General features: G+C 35.2%; 1 pseudogene; it reads right to left on the bottom strand.

Moving 5' to 3' along the window:
• Positions 1-4,980: 4,980 nt before the first annotated feature.
• On the bottom strand, positions 4,981-9,126 carry LOC125922421 (60S ribosomal protein L7-like 1; annotated as a pseudogene).
• Between the last annotated feature and the right edge of the window lie 302 nt (positions 9,127-9,428).

Genomic DNA, 9,428 nt, shown 5'->3' with positions numbered 1-9,428 from the left:
ACGAATAGATTTTAATGATTCTAAAAGCAGACAAGGCTTCTACATTCATTATATTCTACATCTGTGATAACGTCCTGGAAACCACTTCAGAGGAAATGGACACTAGTTTGGTAGCACAGGTGCAACTATTCACAATCACCAGGGATTTCTTGGTGAATCCAAGATAGAAAATCATGCAAGTGGGTCTCACGAGTAATATTAAATTCATAACACATTAATCTTCTTTGTGCTTTCAGAGTCAAAATGGTAATGCATCTCTTTTAAGCTTGCTGTCTATTCTAGAAATATTGTCAATACTAACAAGAATTTAAAATGTTACCACATATAATACACCAACATCAGAACAGAAAAAGATTATGCCATCTCCTTGAGATTTGCTTTTAAGTGAAATCATGTTCATACTGAATTTAATAGAAACAATTTCCTAACCCCCCAAAAAAGGTTTAACAATATTATAGACATGATGTCAATAGTTAGCAGTGCTGAGCAGAATTATAATAATTATAATAGTGTTTTATTAAAAGTTTATTCTGTGGCAAACTTTACTAACCCATCATAAATGAATTACTTAATTTTTACTCACGATTATATTTTGAAATTGGTATACTTGTTATACATATTGTACACTGTGGACCTAAGACTTAGAGAGGTTATGCAAGCTTTCCAAAAACATAGAGCTAAAAATATCAAAGAATCAGAACTGGATATACTTTTATTAGATACGAGAGTGCAAACATCATTGAGCTATACTTCCTTTCTAGAACAAGGCATTTCCTTTCATGTGTCTTCTAAACATTTTTAAGTTCTTACTCACTATGTCAAAAATTCCTTATTTCATTTGGAGAGTTTATGTTAAAAATACCTCAAGGATAAACTCTTCACAGTATACTGAGCTTTGGTAAAAACAATAGGCTGCTTGGTAATTTTGTATTGCTAAATTACTTTTACTAGATATGAATTTATAAAAATGTATGTGAGGTATAAAATATTAAGTTACAGCAAAACTGACCCATTCAAAACCCAGTTAAGAAAGAAAACACTATAGGTACCTTTGAAGAATCCTGTTGGTTTTTTTTAACTTTTTTAAATGTTTATTTATTTTTGAGAGAGAGGGACAGAGCGTGAGCAGGGAAGGGGCAGAGAGAGAGGGAGACACAGAATCTTAAACAGGATCCAGGCTCTGATCTGTCAGCACAGAGCCCTACACGGAGCTCAAACTCATGAACTATGGGATAATGACCTGAGTTGAAGTCTGCCACCCAACTGACTGAGCCACCCAGGTGCCCCTGAAGAATCCTGTTCTAAATGGACATATTCAGTCTCTCCCATTGTCTCTGTATAAAGAGATAACCATTCACTCCATTTTCTTTAGATAAATTGATAAATAGAATAACATAATAGATAAATAACATGTATCACAGTTACCAAGATTGTATATGTATCTATCTATCTATCTATCTATCATCTATCTATCATCTATCTATCTATCATCTATCTCTCTTTGGGGGATACAAATCTATATATAATCTTGTAGTTACTTATGATATTATGTTTTTTAGCCTAAAAACTACATTATTAAAATTCCATTTCTTTCCACATGTAAACTAGAGTTATCCCCCCACTCTAAACAAACAAATAAGACATTTGTAAAATATGCAAACAAACTATTTTCAAATATTTCTCAACATGCATGCAGGGCTATGATCCCTATATAAAGGCAAACATATAAGGAAGCATTATGTCCTCAGGTTAGAAGCAATTTCTAGACATTAGTGTAAAAATTGGAAATGTAAGTAGAACTGGGCAATTTTGTGGATTTAAGGAGTCAGAAATTAAAATCCAGGGAGGCCGAGGCAGCTTGATTTGCAAGATGTTACCTCAGAGAGGAAGCAGTTACACACACTTTGATACCCTTTATATGAATATGTCACATAAACTTATTCAGGTTCGAAGTGTCCTATAAATTCTTCATATACATGTGGAATTTCATAGTTTTAGTTGCACAACTAACCAGGCATGTGGCAAGCAGTAGCAATCAGGAATTCAAATGAAAGTTAAAATTAAACTCACAGTGATTTGTCTAATGTAAACAACTCAACTGATGAAAAACTTGAATAAATACATACTTTGTAGGCAAGGCCAGTCATACTTGTGTAATAAGATAATGGCCCCTTCTGCTACCAAGCCCCTGCCAAATTCCCTGGATTCTGTTTAAAAGGTGAATTTTAATTTCAGAATCAGATTTTTAAAAAATCCAACCATTTGGATTTCATATATTGATGCAATTAATGTCTAAACAGTGTTGACAGATGTCTAAAAGTACAAGGTCCCAGAAAACTCTACTTTATCAAGGTCATTGATTGTTGAATGAAATTGTAAATTATGATAGCATGAATATTTTACATATTATATATAGACACATATATATATATTTATATTATGAAGTGCACATACATTTGTATATATGTGTACAAATTGTACACAATCCGTGTTTATATGTAGAATATCGGCTCCACAATTATCGCCTTATTCACCAACATTTGTACCTAGTGTTTTGTCTATAACATTTCATAAATTGATATACTTTTGCTTCTCTCTCCATCTCCCTCTGTCATTCACTCACTTATCAGATACAGAAAGATATTAATAGACAAATATAACTCACTGTTTTAAAGAGAACATTTTAGAGAGAAACATCATTAGTCAAGTAGTACAGTTGTGCCTGTAGCCACCAATGAACTAACATCCTTACATATTCATTGTACAGCTTAGTTGTCCTATGTGTACTGATAATTCTGAAGCATTTGTTCACATAGTATATTGTGGTTTGTCACTGTTTGTTAACTTGAGATTTCCAATACTAAGTAACTAAAAAAATATATTTTAATTTTATACTTCTTAATGTTGTAAACTTATTTATATTTTATAGTTTATAAAATATATTGATGAAATTGTGCAAACAATATTTTCACCTAAATTTTCATATCATAGGATTCTGATACTTATTTATTCAATAATATTTTCTACTGTTAAACTATATGATAAACTGTAAAAATATTTGTTCAATAGTACTTACACGACAGGGATATTGGCAGGCAACATTTTAATAGAGATGACTAATTTTTAGGCAAACCAGTCAACTGTTGCATTATTATTGAAGAAATATTAAATGTGGAACAAAAACTAAAAATAAGAGTGACCTTTTAAAAAATTATAACACTTATTTACTTAGAATTCTAAGTTAAAAACTTATTTTGCTTATCCCTTTGAACAACTGAGTGAGTGAGGCATACACGTTAGATTACGTTAGCCCCATTTTTGCAGACAAGAATGGAAACGGTATTCCTGTATTTAGTATAAAACAGATCTGAGACAGAAACTCTGGGCTTTCACACTCACAAATGCTCTTTTCCCGTTGCTTGTTGATACATCGTTTTTAAGTAATTTGATTTCACAAGGCTTTAAAGTATAAGTGTAGGTTCTAACATCTATTCCTAGCAAGTTAACTCTTGGGCCAACCAACCTAATTAATTCCCTCATGGGCACATTTTAAGGCATTGTTATACTTATTTTTTTTTATATATTTATTTAAGTAATCTCTACCTCCCAACATGGGGCTCAAACTCACAACCCCAAGATCAAGAGTCACATGCTCCTCCAACGGAGCCAGTCAGGTGCCCCCAGCATTGTTATACTTCTAACTCAACCTCACAGCTATATTTGAGGGCCCCATGAGCCAAAGGTGCAGTAAAGCTTATCTTAAGGGATCAGGGGGCACAATATTTAAGCATGTTTTCAAGTCTTACCCTATGCCTGGCACACCCTCAGCAACTACTCAGATGTCAATTGAGGAAACAAAGTGAAAAGATCAGAGGAAGGCCCACCTAGGAGTTGGACGCTGATGATAAACACAAGCAGTATCAGATCCTCTTTTTAGGTCCAATGTCTCAAGGAGCCCTAGTTTTGGTCTACTACATTGTTACCCACAAGTTAGAGAGCAATAATACTTTTGGAGTCTAGACTATGCAAGGAGAGGATCCAATTAAGACTGCCTGGGGACTAAAAGACCTAATAGTACTAATTTCATCTATGCCAAACCAAGAAACTACCATTCTGAAGCCCAGCAGAAATAAATGATGGGCATTTCCCTGAGGTAGGATCAGGGGGCTCAGGAATCTACCACTCTGTTTCTAGTAGGAAACACCGAACTGGCTCCAAGGGAAATAAACTGTATTGGTAAGCTTTGGTCTTGCACAGGACATGAAACCAGAGGAGACTAACAAGGTTAGGGCCCAGGTGATCAGTCCATATAGTGCTGGACTTCCTCACATAAGGTGCATGAGTCCCGAAGAAGGTCTATGTATGAACTTCCACACAAAAATTTGAGTGTGTCTATTTTCCTGGGAAAGCATCCTTCCCTTTTCATAGACTCAAGAATAAGTAAAATCCTGAGCTAGAGAAAAGGACTAAGCCAATGGCAGGCTAGGATAAGGAAGCCACCAGATGTACTTCAGTGCCAGCCAAATCTGTGAACTCGCAAATCTGTCACTGAAAAGTTAGAACGTGGATTCACAGCAGAGACAACAGAGTGGTGTCTTTGTGTTCTTCTTTGTAATTGTATTTCAAGTTCCTTCCAAAACAAGGTCCTGGGGACCCCCAGTTTCAAGTACGTTCTTGAGCTTGGTCCACTGCTGTCTTGTATTCATGCTTAGGAATTCATTTACCAATGTTAATCCCCAGGCTGGAGATGTGACATAGCAGGACTCCCTCTTCCATGGCATGAGTCCTTTGCTGAATTCAACACAGAAAACACACTGGAACTTTTCCTTGGAACTGGGCTGTGATGAGAAGTGCCTGCCTGGAGCATCATCATCTTTTCTTTGGCCCCTCACTCTAGTTTCTGAAGATAAAGCAGAAAATAACAATTCTAAAAGATAAAACACATGCCTCCAACGTGCTGTGCTTTCAGATATTCTGGGTTTAATTCAGCTGCCTAGAGAGCTGATTGATGCGTTCACCTTGTTAGGCAGCTAAGCCCACTTCCATGAGGAAGCCCACTCTATTCCTGGTAGCATGACAGGCCACTGAGAGATAGAAAGTACATAAGAACTCAGAGGTCACCTGGAATTTTTCCCCGTAAAGGCAATTTCATGAAAGAGGTCTTCTAAGAAATAGCACCATACTTTCCCAGGTACTCCTCAATCACTGTGTTGTCTGTCAAATAGATGGTTTTATTTTTTTTTAAGTTTATTTATTTATTTTTGAGACAGAGAGAAAGAGAGAGAGTATGCACATGCACATGAGTAAGCGGGGTAAAGGCAGAGAGAGAAAGAATCCCAAGCTGACAGCATGGACCCCCACACAGGGCTCAATCTCAGGAACACCATGAGATAATGACCTGAGCCAAAATCAAGAGACATTTAAGTGACTGAGCCAACCAGGCAAACCAGGGATGATTTTATTCTTGATCTTGGCTTGTCCACATTTCAAAATGAGTTCCCGGAAAGAGTTCAGATTTGGAAATCCCTAGTTCACATAAGTTTCCACTATATGCAGCATTTTTATGGTCTGGTGGGGTCACTCTGACAAAGATACCACTGAAAATCTGCAGGTGAGGCTTTACAATGGTCCTCTACACCAGTGAACTCACTCTTAATCCTTTGATGTGTACAACAAAGGCCAAGGAATGTTTATCTGGCACTTCCAAGCCATGAGGTTTATTTCTGGTCATCTAAGTCACATCCTGTCATGTTGCTGCCTCCAGGAATCATGTAGGAACCATTCCAGTCATTTAAACTTGAGCTCTTTTCCTCTCTTCTGCTCTTTCTTGTCCAAAAGTGCCTGCTTTGCTTGAGTGGCTTTAAGGGCCTGATAAGCCTTCCTCTTTTTCAGGAGAGTGTCTGGAACCAAAGAGATCTTTTTTCTCCACTTTGATTCTAAAGCTGCCAAGAGTGAGCTTTTAATGATGTTATAGCCCACATGGATTTAGTCATCAGCATTCATCTTGCAACAGGGCCATAGAAGTCAAGTGACTACAATAAGAGACGGAAATCATTTCCCAAGTTCTTACATTTTCTTTTCCTTCTATAATGCATACCTAAGAAAAAGAGATAAAAGCAAACTTTCCCCCTTTTCTCCTTCATCACTTTCCAGATTTCATCATTTTACAAATTTTATTATTTCTATGTAATTAATGAACTGTTTTGTGCTTTGGTAATTATCATTTGAGCCTCTTATATCTAAACCTTTTTATACTCCAAGAGCTTATGCAAGACTTTAATTTTATACTTTTTTATTCTAGTAATGTGGGAGTAATATTGCATGCATTTCACAGAATACTGAACTCCAACCAATTTTTATGTGCCAAAGATGATCCTGTCAACTGTGTTAAATAACAGTATTGTTTTTAATGTAATTTTTAAATAACTTAGTAAAAGTTAAGCACATAGAATAGAGAACAACCATAAGAATATAAATCCTGAGGGCTTTTTAAATATATTAGTTGGAATATTATGTGCAACAGTTAGCTGTTTCTATCAAAAAACAGACATATTAAAATAAAAAATAAGTTGGAATAAACCATATGGATGAAAATTTCTCATCTGTTAAATAAGATTATCCCAAATAAAATATTTATAACACTTAACTGTTTTCTTTCAATACAAATGGATTCTAGCAGGTAAAAATGATATAAGCTCACAATGTTCACTCTGTGAAAACTGAGTAAAATACCAGAAACATAAGTAAGGAAAAAATACAATAGTATTTCATATGAAAAGGACTTAAATATATGGACAAGGATTTAAAAAAACTGTCTCAAATAACAGAAAATGGATATACATCTTTTATTTATTTAGCTCTGACCAAAATTATGTATTTCTTCAGAATTACAACTTTGTCTTAACAACACATTTTTATTTTCAATTGGCTTATTCTCATGCTTTTGTTTCTGACCTTCGAAACATATCTTATTGTACCCATGTAGTAGTTCTATTAGGAGAAACATCAAAAACAGCGGTGTTCAGCGGGTCTTTTAAAAATTATACTATTAAACAAATAACATGAAAAGACTAAACAGATCAGCTAACAATGAGGTACTGGAAGCCAGCCAGTCTTCAGGCAATAAAGAGATGGTTATTAGTTCACTTGCCTACTAGGCTGAAGATTTACAGGGAATAAATACAAATAAAATCCAAAAGCATTCCTGTAAAACATTATATACAAAAGGTGAAATGGGGGTAACTAACAAAGAGAGAAAGTGTAAACATTTAAAATATATATTGAATTATGACCTCTAGCAATATGACAATGCTATAACCTGCTTGGCAGGAACAATGGCACGCAGAATTACCAAGCTGCAAAAATAGAACAAAAAAAAAAAAAAAAAAAAGGAAAGAAAAAGATTGGCCATGTTGAACAAAGACATTAAAAACAACCGACTGCTTTAATAAACATAATTCACAAACAAACATGCTAAAGAAAGAGTAGCTTCTCCTGCCATACACAATATATTTTATATATGAAGTGATTGAGTTTACCTTGGTCTTTCTTTTCTTAAGCACTTAACAAATGCCCTTTTAAATATAGATAGATTAGATAGATAGAGATAGATAGATAGATAGATAGATATAGATATCCACTACCAGAACTCTGCATTCTATTCTGGAGTGAGAAAAGTATAATGTAATATGATATGTTTTTTTTAAAATACTTTTGTTCACTTTTCTGTTAAACAACTAGAAGGAAATATCCAATTGGTTGTTGAATATGTAGCTCACAAGCTTGAGCAAGTGAAAATCATGATGGCGATGGTGATAAAACGCATGAGCATGAATTAAGAACTGAGAGTGAAAGTAAGAGTGAAGTAAGAATTGAGCCCTGTGATACATCTACAGGTAAAAAAAAAATAGAATTAGAAAAAAAATCCATAAAATAGAGACTAGACAGAACAGAGGCACAGACTGGGAATAAATGAGTAATATAAAAACTAATAACTCTTTGGACCTATTTAGGTGAATCAAAATGTTGCAAGTTTTGAGTTGTACATAATGCACTAGAGGGCTCTATAGCAGGTCAAGGTCATGGTTAAAATTGCACTCTTGCATGGGCTATGTCAGCCAGCCAATCCAGTGATGTTAGAGCTATATCGACTATAGATGAGGTTGTTATATAGAGTCTAACACAGATTGCAATAGAAGACTCACAGTGCGGACTGCTGTGGCTGAGAGAAAGGCTGTGTCTTATGTAACAGGAACTATTCAACATTTTCAAAGCAGAACCTTACTTGTTACCAAACTCTAATAGACATAGAGCTTCTGATCAAGTGGCCAGCCTCAGGAGTATATGAAAGGAGCTGACCATAAAAAAAGCAATATTCTCAGATATAAGGATCCAATATGATGTAAATGATACTTTTGAGATAAGAACTTCATGTGTAAAGAAGGCACAAGTAAATACTATGAACGAGTGGCCTAGTCTACCCCATCACCCAACTCTGTTACACTGATGCCCAGCCTCATGGAGTTTCACCATGCAACTGGTGAATGATGAAAAAACTCATATCCAGTTGACAGATGAATCAGGTTCCCATCTTAGAATAAGCTGAAGATAAATTGCTGCCACACTGAAGCCATATTCAGGGTGGAACTAAAGAATAATAGTGAAGGAACATTTTCCTAGCATGCAGATCAGCAGGAAATATACTTGATCATTTAATTTTCATAGAAAGATAAGATTCCCAACATACAGCTATCCTTGGATTCCTTTTTAAAAATTAACTAAATGGATTTGTCTTTTCTCCTTTTTTGTATGCAAGGCCTCTGCCTGTACCGCCAACAGAAGATTTGCAGAATTGTTATTTACTGCCATGAAATTCCTCACAAAATTGTCTCACATCTAGATGTCTTTAGGTGAAACACCATGGAATTTATTTGTCACACCATATTTCATACACTGAACTGTTCTGGTCCAATGAAATGATTAAAGACCCCTAAAAGACTACCGAAGGTACTAGCATCCTGCATAGGAGGGATAATATGCTCTAGAACACAATATATATAGTATATATGTATTATATATATGTAATTTTAAGCTCATCTTACCACTGAGGCACTGGCCGCCAACCATCCACTATGGCTGATGCAGTATACATATTGAAAATGTAGTATGTGGTGCTAGGTTTCCCAAAGCTATGGTTTAATGAATTAATGGAAATCAATCATTCCCTTTGACTCAATTATACAAATTTTACTTCCTATCCTGATAAACACTGGCTGTGCTGGATTAGAGGTCATAGTTCCTTGGAGGGAAATTTCCACCAGCAGAGAGATTAAGATTTTACTAAACTTGAAGTTGTAAGTTATACCTGATCACATCAGTCTCCTCATACTATTAAATATGAAGAAAATAAAAGAAGGAGGGTGCCTGGG

This window comes from Panthera uncia, chromosome B1 (assembly GCF_023721935.1).
Source record: "Panthera uncia isolate 11264 chromosome B1, Puncia_PCG_1.0, whole genome shotgun sequence".
NCBI classification, from domain to species: domain Eukaryota; kingdom Metazoa; phylum Chordata; class Mammalia; order Carnivora; family Felidae; genus Panthera; species Panthera uncia.
The sequence above is the reverse complement of the archived record's forward strand: the minus strand, read 5'-3'. Positions and strand labels throughout refer to the sequence as shown.